General features: G+C 32.9%; 1 non-coding gene across 1 annotated transcript; it reads right to left on the bottom strand.

Moving 5' to 3' along the window:
• Positions 1-1,196: 1,196 nt before the first annotated feature.
• Positions 1,197-1,298, bottom strand: LOC116270632. The gene has a single exon (XR_004178786.1). It is a non-coding gene; the product is annotated as a small nucleolar RNA U13 (small nucleolar RNA).
• Positions 1,299-12,503: the final 11,205 nt, after the last annotated feature.

Raw genomic sequence — 12,503 nt, 5'->3', positions numbered from 1 at the left:
AGGATTAGCTACATATTTATGTGTTGACTCTATAAATCCCCTATATTAAGCAATCAATTGATAGAAAATACAGAGGGCAGAGAAATATGTTAAAATATTCCTTGGGAATATGTGAAAATTATAGAATCTTAAATACTTTGCAAGTAAAATGGCCCAGTTATATTGTGCAATATAAGATTGCAGGAAAATAATAATTTATGGATGGGACCTGTAATAACAAAGACTTAAGGTCTATAACCATGCTCCAAAAAAGTTAAAATCAAACCTAGTATTTAAGAATACTTCTTGAGTTATTAAGCTGCAAAATAAAGCAAGCATGATTACCATTAAATATGGACAATGGTCACAGCAGGGCTGTGAGGTTTTGATTGAGATCAGGCACGTGGAGAGGTTCAATAATATCTGGAAAGACTATTTATTGATAAAAGTGGTAGTTACTAGTTGAACACATAACAATTTATTAAGTTGATCATATGTTTTAATATTTCTCTGTACTATATTTTACAATAAAAGAGCTTTTCATCAATAGCACTCAAGGAAGTAAATTGTATGGCTCAGAGAATCTTTAGTAAAGCTGATGATCGAAGCTTAACAATGAGATGAACCTTAAGATTCTTGGTATTTAAAACCTTAGCCAATAACACATCACAGGAACTGTCAACTCAGGACACTGCTGCAATGGAACTGCCATTGTCATTGTCACTGTCACAAAGCTGCTTGGTAATAGAGTCCATGGCTAGCCTTGCTGACACTCTTTTTGTTGACACTGTCTCTAGATTTAGAATCCCTGGTAGCAAAGTCTGACTGGTCAAGCCTGCATCACAGCCTGTGTACATTATAGTTCCTAGGGGAGAATAAAAATTAACATCTATTCTTCTGAGATACTATCTTCTGATGTAGAATTCAGCTCTGCCTCCCTTGAATATTTACCCTGTGAACATCCTCTAATTGAGTAATGAATATAAAGTTTTGGCTCCATTATCTACATCAGGAGACAGATCAGTCTTCATCCATTTTCTGTTGCTTATTAAAACAATCCTGGAAACTGGATAATTTATTTAAAAAGGAATTCATTTCTTACACTTTTGGAGACTGAGAATTCTAAGAATGAGGGGCTGGATCTGGTGACAGCCTTCTTACTGGTGGGAACTCTCTGTGGTGTCTGAGTTTTATTTCATTTTGTCTTTTCTTTTTCACATCAGACAGGTAATGTACTGATATCATAGCAAGGATTTAGGGAGCCAGATCTCATATGAGCATGAAAAGACAACAGTCATATTTCTGAACTACAAATGGATCTCAGCATGAGTTATGGAGGATATTCAAACCATAGCAAGACCTAGCAACTTCTATTTCTGTATAGTTTATTAAACTAGTTTTAAAGGAAATAGAGAAGTTATATAGAAGTGTAATAGTTTTAGAAGATGGATTTGGTGATATAATAGCAAATAACTAAAGGATTTTATTAATCTGGTGGCCATAGCTCTTTTTTCTGGGAACCGAAAGTGTTAGATTAGATCAAGAGGAAAGCCAACATTGAGGAACAGTGATCAACACAAGTGGTGGTCCTGAGGCAGAATAAAATAGGCAGTGAAAAGGGTATCTGAGATGACACTAGGATGTAGGTAAAAGCCAACCCAAAGGCCTTGAAGTCTGCATTATGCTGACTCTTTTTCCTTTTCCTTTTTTTTTTTCTTTCTTTTTTTGTTTTTTTTTTTTTTGAGACTGAGTATCTCTGTCACCCAGGCTGGAGTGCAGTGACACGATCTTGCAAACTCAGCCTTCGGGTTCAAGAGATTCTGCTGCCTCAGCTTTCAGAGTAGCTGGGATTATAGGTGTGTGCCACCATGCCCAGCTAATGTATATATTTTCAGTAGAGACTGGGTTTCACCATGTCAGCCACATTGGTCTTGAACTCCTGACCTCAAATGATTTGCCTGCCTCGGTCTCGCAAAGTTCTGGGATTACAGGCATAAACTAGCACCTCCGGACCATGCTGAATCATTTTATAATTCATATTCTTTATCATTAAATTCCCATAACTCACAGTTTATGATTAATGTATACTGAATGTAATCAAGGAACTTTTTAATATCTCTTGGGATTATCAAGATGGTTTTCTTATTTGCTGATATGGAGTGTGTGTATGTGTATACATATGTAAACATATTTTCTCATGTTAATCAATCTTCAGAGTTCTGGGAAGTATCTAGTTCATAATAACATGTTATACTTTTAATATGTTGTTTCATTCTGTTTGCTGGCGTTTTATTTTGGATTTGGACATCTAATGTATTTATGGCAAATTGTTTTAGAATTTTAAATATGCTCATCAATTTCTGTTAACAAGTTTATTCTAGTTTTATAAAACAAATTATCTCTATTTTCATATTTTCATCCTTCTATGAGCATTACATTTTTGTGTCTCTTCAAATTATATAAAAAGTCTACCGAAATAAAATAAAATAAATCTAGGTCCATCGTTAGTCTCTTTGCATTTCTGATCAGCCTTCTTCAGTTGTCCTTCAAATTTAAGTCTGTCTGTCTTCTCTTAGACTCACGTTTTTCTTGATTATCAATAAAATATAAGCCACTTGGATCATCTCTCCACCTCCTGGAGGATTCTCTATCTTTTCTCTGTAGTTCCTATCCCTGACACATACTATCTCTCCCTTCCTGTATAATAATCTTTCCTCTTCCTTCTGGGAGTTGAGCAACACTTGCTTTAACAAATATCTCATTTAGTCAAACCCATTATCCCAGAATGCTTCTTTGAATATTCTTTAATCATATTTTGTACTTTACTAAATTTTTGGGGAGGATTATTGTCTATTGTATTTCTTTTTGTAGGGAATGGGGTCTTTATGTGTTATCCAGGCAGGTCTCCAACTCCTGGGCTCAAGTTATGCTCCTGCCTCCACCTCTGTAAGTTTTGCGATTTCAGGTGTGAATCACCTTGCCTGGTCTTAACTAAAATTGTTATATCAACTAATAATATTGAATTCATCGAAGACATCTTTTTATAAATGGCATTTATCTCAGTGTAAGGAAATGGGATTATGTAATCTCACTTGCTCTCCAAAGTCATTTCTTTATTATTCTTCTACACTCTTGCTATTTCTTTAAGTATCTTCCTATCTATCGTGTCCCTCTTGTGATGGTTAATATTGAGTGTTGATGTGATTGGATGAAGGATCCAAAGTATTGATCCTGGATGTGTCTGTGAGGCTATTGCCAAAGGAGATTAACATTTGAGTCAGTGGACTGGGAAAGGCAGACCCACCTTTAATCTGGGTAGGCACCATCTAATCAACTGCCAGCAAGGCTAGAACATAAAGCTGGCAGAAAAATGTGGAAAGACCAGACTGCCCTAGCTTCCCAGCCTACATCTTTCTCCCATGCTGGATGCCCTCGAACATCAGACTCCAAGTTCTTCAGTTAAAGGACTCAGACAGGCTCTCCTTGCTCCTCAGCTTGCAAAGAGCCTATTGTGGGACCTTGTGATCATGTGAGTTAATACTTAATAAACTCCCCTTTATAGATAGATAGATAGGTAGATAGATAGATAGATAGATAGATAGATAGATAGATAGATAGATAGAAAGATAGTTAGATAGATAGAGATAATCCTATTAGTTCTGTCCCTCTAGAGAACACTAATACACCCCTCTTCTTGCAATTGTGTGTAATCCACTACCCTCTGAGAAAATCTCCCTTATTCCTGAACATTTTCTCTCTTGCATATGATTTTCCTAACCAATTCAAATGCAGCCAAGATTCCAAGTGACTTAATGATTTTTATGGGCAACATATCCCATCCCCTAGTTACTCAGCTTGTTTACTTCCTCCAAATCCCATGTTTTACATGGCTTTACTAGTCTACAGTCACATGTTTTACCTTATGTATTACAAGAAATAATGTTCCATTCTAAATTATTTTTCAAGCAGTCATTTTAAGGCTTATTCAAATACTCCAATTACATATTTTCATTGATATTTCTTCCTATTAATGTATCTTCTTCTTTATTCCTTTTCCTTCACAAATTCTTTACTCCATGATACATTGTATCATTTCCTTTTAATTAAGATATGCCTATGTCCTGAATGGTATTGCCTAGGTTTTCTTCTAAGGTTTTTATGGTTTTAGGTCTAATATTTAAGTCTCTAATCCATCTTGAATTAATTTTTGTATAAGTTGTAAAGAAGGGAACCAGTTTCAGCTTTCTACTTATGGCTAGCCAGTTTTCCCAGCACCATTTATTAAATAGGGAATCCTTTCCCCATTTCTTGTTTTTGTCAGGTTAGTCAAAGATCAAATGGTTGTAGATGTGTGGTATTATTTCTGAGGGCTCTGTTCTGTTCCATTGGTCTATATATCTGTTTTGGTACCAGTACCATGCTGTTTTGGTTACTGTAGCCTTGTAGTATAGTTTGAAGTCAGGTAGCCTGTTGCCTCTAACGTTGTTCTTTTGGCTTAGGATTGTCTTGGCAATGTGGTCTCTTTTTTGGTTCCATATGAACTTTAAAGTAGTTTTTCCTAATTTTGTGAAGAAAGTCATTGGTAGCTTAATGCGGATGGCGTTGATTATATAAATTACCTTGGACAGGATGGCCATTTGCAAGATATTGACTCTTCCTATCCATGAGCATGGTATATTCTTCCATTTGTTTCTGTCCTGTTTTATTTCATTGAACAGTGGTTTGTAGTTCTTGAAGAGGTCCTTCACATCCCTTATAAGTTGGATTCCTAGGTATTTTATTCTCTTTGAAGCAATTGTGAATGGGAGTTCACTCATGATTTGGCTCTCTGATTGTCCGTTATTGGTGTATAAGAATGCTTGTGATTTTTGCACATTGATTTTGTATCTTGAGACTTTGCTGAAGTTGCTTATCAGCTTAAGGAGATTTTGTGCTGAGATGATGGGGTTTTCTAAATATACAATCATGTCACCTGAAAACAGGGACAATTTGACTTCCTCTTTTCCTAACTGAATACACTTTATTTCTTTCTCTTGCCTGATTGCCCCGGCCAGAACTTCCAACACTATGTTGAATAAGAGTGGTGAGAGAAGGCATCCCTGTCTTGTGCCAGTTTTCATGGGCAAGGACTTCATATCTAAAACACCAAAAGTAATGGCAAAAAAAGCAAAAATTGACAAATAATATCTAATTAAACTAAAGAGCTTCTGCACAGCAAAAGAAACTACCATCAGAGTGAACAGACAACCTACAGAATGGGAGAAAACTTTTGCAATCTACTCCTCTGACAAAGGGCTAATATCCAGAACCTACAAAGAACTCAAACAAATTTACAAGGAAAAAAAAAAAAAAACAACCCCATCAAAATGTGGGCAAAGGATATGAACAGACACTTCTCAAAATAAGACATTTATGCAGTCAACAGACACATGAAAAAAAATGCTCATCATCCCTAGCCATCAGAGAAATGCAAATCAAAGCCACAATGAGATACCATCCCATACCAGTTAAAATGGCGATCATTAAAAAGTCAGGAAACAACAGGTGCTGGAGGGGATGTGGAGAAATAGAAACACTTTTACACTGTTGGTGGGACTGTAAACTAGTTCAACCATTGTGGAAAACAGTATGGCGATTCCTCAAGGATCTAGAACTAGAAATACCATATGACCCAGCCATCCCATTACTGGGTATATACCAAAAGGATTATAAACATGCTGCTATAAAGACACATGCACACGTATGTTTATTGTGGCACTATTCACAATAGCAAAGATTTGGAACCAACCCAAATGTGCATCAATGACAGACTGGATTAACAAAGTGTGGCACATATCACCTTGGAATGCTATGCAGCCATAAAAAAGGATGAGTTCATGTCCTTTGTAGGCACATGGATGCAGCTGGAAACCATCATTCTCAGCAAACTATCGCAAGAACAGAAAACCAGGCACCCCCTGTTCTCACTCACAGGTGGGAATTTAACAATGAGAATACTTGGACACAGGAAAGGGAACATCACACACCGGGGCCTATTGTGGGGTGGATGGGGGTGGGGAGAGATTGCATTAGGAGATATACCTAATGTAAATGACAAGTTAATGGGTGCAGCACACCAACATAGCACATGTATACATATGTAACAAACCTGCACTTTGTGCACATGTACCCTAGAACATAAGGTATAATAATAATAATAATAAAGATATGCCAAGATCCCTTAAGTTACACCTAATTGGCAAATCCTACAACCAATAGATGCAAATGTTGTCATCCACATATATATACACAAATAGATATTATTATTACAGTGGTGTAAACAATGCAAACTGTCAGTGTTATAATCACTATAAATTTATTGCCTGCGAGTGAGCTCAGATCTCCCAGGAAATCTTTATTTATTAAGTCGTCTCAATCTCTCTTTCTCACCATAGAACATTTAAACTCTTTCCTCTTTCTTCACATCTGATCCATATAAGCCCCTTTCTCTGAAATTTAAAAAAGGAACTGTAGTCATATGATACGAACTCTCAAATTTCCATCTAGTTTGCTTAAAACTACTTGCTTCTTATAACTATCATTTCTCCTGTAATCCCAGCACTTTGGGAGGCTGAGGCTGCCAGATCACAAGGTCAAGAGATTGAGACCATCCTGGCCAACATGATGAAACTCCATCTCTACTAAAAATACATAAATTAGCTTGGCGTGGTGGCGTGCGCCTGTAATCCCAGCTACTCTGGACGCTGAGGCAGGAGAATCAATTGAACCTGGGAGGCGGAGGTTGCAGTGAGCTGAGCTCACTCCACTGCACTCCAGCCTGGCTACAGAGCAAGACTCTGTCTCAAAATAAATAAATAAATAAATAAAACAAATAAAAAATAAAAACAAACAAACAACATCAACACCCCACCCCCCAAAGAAACAAACAAAAAAACAAACTACCATTTCTTAGTTAGATCATGTAATAATAGCTGAATTCTCCACCTGTGTTTTTAATCTGATTCCTACCAGGTTTCTCAGGAAAAGTATACTTTGAACTCTTTTCTTATCTTCATTTCACTCTTCTTTGTTTGCACATTTTTCCTGCTCAACTGAATTTTTTTGCCACAAATATTTTTCAGTTTGTTCATTTTATTTTCATTAAAAAAATTAACCAACCATCCAACAAAACTCCAATGTAAACAAAATCATCAAAATTTTCTGTCCTGTGGATATTCAGAAGTAGTGGTTTAAAGTAGCTTTCTGTTCATCTTTTTACCAGGTGTCTATAATGTAGCCTTACAATTTCAACTTGCCTGCAATTGTAAAGGTTATTGATATGTTGCTAACTCCAATATATAAAATTCAGTGGTTATTTTACTTCACATTTCAGGAGAGTTTGTTTCAGTAAACCAATCATTACTTTTTGGACTTCATCTTCTTCTGTTTCTTATGATGCTACATTAACATAGGTATCATTTAATTAAAATTAAAATATATGCATATAAAAATAAAGAAGACATTCAAATAAATAATTTGTTAAAAATATTAATATGGTTATCTATGAAGGGAATAGAATGTGAATAGTATATGGAATTAAAAGGGAAGATATGCATGGACACACACACACACACACATATGATTAAAGAGACACAGCTCAAAACAACTAATGATACTCATGTGCTGGGAACTGAGAAGTATGATTAGTTCAACCTTCTGCACATAAAATACTAAAATGATTTCACGTTGTCATAATAAATCAAATAACTCTATATACAATGATGATTACCATTTCCTAAAAATAAGTTAATATGTCTTTCTGGAATAACTGTTTTTAAATATGCAATGAACCAAGCCAATTTTCCTAGTAAGTATGAAGTAACTTAGATAGTTATTTAATTTTCAGAACGAGTTCATTCATGTAAGTTTTAAATGTTAATGGGTAAATTTTAATATACAGCAGAGATAGATAGCTATATCATGGCTATCTAATATATCAATTAAATGTTATTGAAAATGCTCAAAATCTGAAAATCACTGATATAAATACAGGAAAACTATGCATTTAAACTTATGTAGTGTAGAATTTAAGAAGCAAAAACTAGTTAGTGGTTATTTATAAATTTATCTTTAGAAATGAAATATGGAACTGAATTTAGTTAGTTGGAACCAAATGTCTTACAATTTAGTGGCAAACTATAATGTAGATTTTTTTAAAAAAATAAGCACATTATTTACCATCTTTTCCTATTTTTTTCCTTGTAAAATATTATGCTCAAATAACATTTGGGAAGTACTTTTGGGAAGTGTTGTTTTGTCATGGCAATCCTTTGATAAGACTCATTATGTGAACTGCCACATTAAAAACATAAATCAGAATCTTGAATTGATAATTTAAACAAACACTAAAAGTTAGTCTAGCGTGACATTGAGAAGCCAGGAGTGAAGATATTTTATTGTTCCTGTTGAATTCTGTTAAAACTTTTATTCCCACTGTGAAATTAAAAAGAAAAAAAAAATTAATTCTCCATGTCATTATTATTCTAAGATTTTTAATTTATTTATTCCTTAAATTAACCCAGTGTTCTTCCTTTTCTTCTCCACCTCCTTCTCCCCCTCCACCTTCTTATTTTTCTTATTTTCAGCTTACGTGTGTGGAAAATTAATTATAGAAAAATTAAGTTACCCAAGTTTATATATATTAAGTTACCCAAGTTTATATAAACCAAGTTACCCAAGTTTATATAACTAGTAAGTATGTGGTTACTATGAAGCCCTGGATCCAGAAAACATATATATAACCAGTACACTAGATTGTCTATTTCTACAGTGCAAAGACCAGAAAAAATATATATATGTGTGTGTATATATATACATACATATATACATACATACATACGTATATATGTGTGTATATATACACACACACATATGTACACACATATAGACATATAAATACACACACATACATATATAAGCAATTCTATTTAAAGGCATGCTAGAGAAATTTTACTTTTAATGCAAACTGTGCCTTTAAGTTGAAAATAATGTATATAAATACAAATTAATATATATGTTTTTATATATCTGTATATATTCAAAGGAAATGTGTCAGGGTGTATGAAGAGATGGCAACAAGAACAGAGGAAGTGTTAAAACAGAACTTGCAATTTTGTTTTGTCAGTTATCCTTACCCATTCTACAGGTGAGGTTTATATTATTATGTTTTTATTTAAGTGAATTATAGTTACAGAAAAATTTCCTGTTCTGTGTAGTATGTTTTTAAACTACAATGAAAATGATGGAAGTTCAAATATTCATCTCAGGATTTAAAAAATTTTGAGTTCATTTCACATAAAACTCTACGAACATACACTGTTCATAATATAATAACTTAATGAACATTTTCTCAGTTTCATTACGGTTTTTTGGTAGAGTCCCAGTCTAGGGAAGGAGGAGAGCTGTATTCACAAACGTAACAGAATTTATTAGGCGAATGATCTCCAAAGAGCTTTTTCAGTGATGTTCACTTCATATGCCAACATACAGATAATGACAGATCTTGACTGTACTGCCTAAGCTGAATTGTTAGACTTTATTGAGTCTAAAAAAATGTCAGGTGAATAAAGACATTGTTTGATTATATAATATAGAAATAATCAAGTCACTTGAGCTGTGACTTAGCTCAAATATAAAATGGTCAGATTTGATAAGGTCAGTTCCTGTATAGATTGATGTGGGTTACTAAGAAATCAATGGCAAAAGAATTATTGAGCAAGTTAATGAGTAATCAATGATGTTAGCCACGATATAGGACTTAAGCCAACCCAGAGTCAGATGGGAAATATTTCAGACTCAAAAACGATTACAGTGTAAATCGACCAAAGTTTTAGATAACTATCTGGTATACCTACCATCATTTATTTAATTTCCTCTAAGCATCTGACATAAAATGTGATATTGGATGATGACAAAGTGTTAATGTAAGCCAAATATAATTCTAAGGGCTTTGTATGTATGAGGACAACTCTATGATATAGGCACTATCATAATTACCATTTTTGAAAGAAGAGTTTTGTTTTGAATTTCTGTGCCTCTATTCATTTCTTCTACTTTAAATCAATTGTTGTTGATTGGAAAATTGTCAGGAAAGTTGTAAGAAACTGGTTTTAGTTTGGTACCTAAATTTTATTTATCTAACCTATTACCCCAAATTTTTGCAAGAATATGAGATGAAGCCTAGGGAAAAAAATAACTTATCTGTTCTCCATATATCTATTTGTCGAGTATTTAGCTCCTGGTTTTAAAGAATACTTGCATATACCAGAATATTCAGGCTTCATGAATATAATAAAAATAACTGTTTCTGTGGATATACATTTAAAAGACTATATTAATGGTTATCACAGTCTTACAAATGTTAAAGCACAGCTATGATTTTTAAAAAGGAAATTGTGTGGTAGCTTGGCTACACATTTAACCAAATATAGCAATTTTATGCAAAAAAAAAAAAAGTTGTCTCTCTGCACTATGAAATGAATGCCTTAGAATTTTACCACAGTAAAAAGCAAGGCATTTGGCAATTGAATTAAAAGCAGAAAAGGGTCAGTGTTTGCTCACATGACCCAGGAGAAATGGAAAGATTTCCTACCCAGAGCACAATTATTGCCCCAGCATTTCAAATTCATGCATTATATCTCTATTATTGTCAGTGCATTTAAACGTAAATACATTGTAATCTTATATTTTTATGTTTTTGCTTTTTTTTTTAAGTGGGGTATATAAATTTATAACAGTTACCAAAATCTGTGGCATATTGCAAGAGTCCAGACAAGAAACTTTGCTCTTGTTGTTTTTAACTTTTAGAAACAGTAGCTTCTAGCTGAGAAAAAAAGAAGCAGGATATTCTAAAGGGGAGCTGACTGTAGGATCATATTTATCAAACTTAATCAAGATAAATTTATTGAAAAACAACAAATACCAAACATATTTTTCTAAATGGTAACTTCTATCTTCTTTGTGAAAGTTTGCGTGGGATTGGGAAAATAAGTTCATTCTACTTAAAGCCAAAAAATCTATCTTTGATGTTTATTTTGTTAAGCTTCTCTTAAAAATTGATGCAGTTGTACCGGTAGATTCAAGATATATAGTTGTATAGTAAAGTATCTCTAGAAATACTTTTAAGCCTGCATGCAAACCACCTCTGCAGATGCAAACTGTGAATGTTGTAGGGCATTCTGGATGTCAGGGAGTTTTTTTTATTTAAATGGAATGTTACTACATTTATATCTAAATGATTCTTTGACTAATTCGATAAAACTTACACAGATTATGAATAAAAGCACAGTTTATGACATAAAAATTAAAAGTAAAACTTTGACTTATGTATAAAGCTTTCTTTCAAATTATACTACTTAAAAACACATATTGTAACATTTGTTCACTTATTTTAGATAAATTGTTCTGACTTGAAAGCAAACAGGTTTAATTATTTAAAATTTATAAACATTATCTTAATAATAAATATGTAATATTCTGTGATTGTTCTGGTGTTTATTGAGGTACGTTTTCACATTTTTCATTAGAAATATACAGAGTAAAAAAGGCAAAAAAAATCACTTCATTATGAAAGTAGTTTTAGAATTTTTTATTAATTCAGTCAAAAAAATACAGTAATTATATTGTGAAATTTCACTTTCTGAAGGAGATATATTAATTTATAATTGCTTGTATTGATTTCAGAATTCAATTTCTGTATTCTACACATGCATTTAGTCATCTATAAATATAATATATAGAACAACATACAACATATTCTGGATGTAATACATTCTTTGTCCTCCAAAATCAGTTTATACTCAATGAGTATTTTAAATTAAAATCTCTTATCTAACTATCAATCATTTATCTATATAATGGGATAGTTTTCTGTTTGAACTTTACCTAAGAGATAAGACGGATTTTAAAATGTACGATATTTATGATAAATTTATTATTGGTATCAATGTAAGATGGTATCTTCATCCTTAAAATTTACAGGAGAAAATCCTTGTGAGTACAATCTAGTCTAAAATACATAAAAATTGAAAATACAGAAAAAAATATCCTTTCCTGTAAATGGTTGCCAAAGTACTCAGTTGTGCTATAATAGTTTTTGTACCCAAATAAATGTATAATTAATTTAGAAGAATTAAAAATATATTTGACAAGCTCTAAGTAAGGTGTAGAAACCACAAACACTTCAATATTTATTGCAACTAAATAAGGATGCTTACAGTTTCAGTCTTTCATGTATTTTTACAAGAATAGCATTGAAATTTTAGCTACTCATTTATTTTATGTCTTTTATTGTTTATGTAAGAATAATGTTGATTTATCCTAAAAATTATTATAGAAACAGTAAGATGATTTATTAATAGAGGAACTCTTTTATTTTAAAAGCAGTGATGAATGTGAATCAATTCTAATATACTCGTTTTATCCTTTTTCTCTACTTTTTTGAATTGAAATATACACAAGGAAACAAAACATAATATAATGGATTT

The sequence above is a fragment of the Papio anubis genome, chromosome 15 (assembly GCF_008728515.1).
Source record: "Papio anubis isolate 15944 chromosome 15, Panubis1.0, whole genome shotgun sequence".
Taxonomy (NCBI): domain Eukaryota; kingdom Metazoa; phylum Chordata; class Mammalia; order Primates; family Cercopithecidae; genus Papio; species Papio anubis.
The sequence above is the reverse complement of the archived record's forward strand: the minus strand, read 5'-3'. Positions and strand labels throughout refer to the sequence as shown.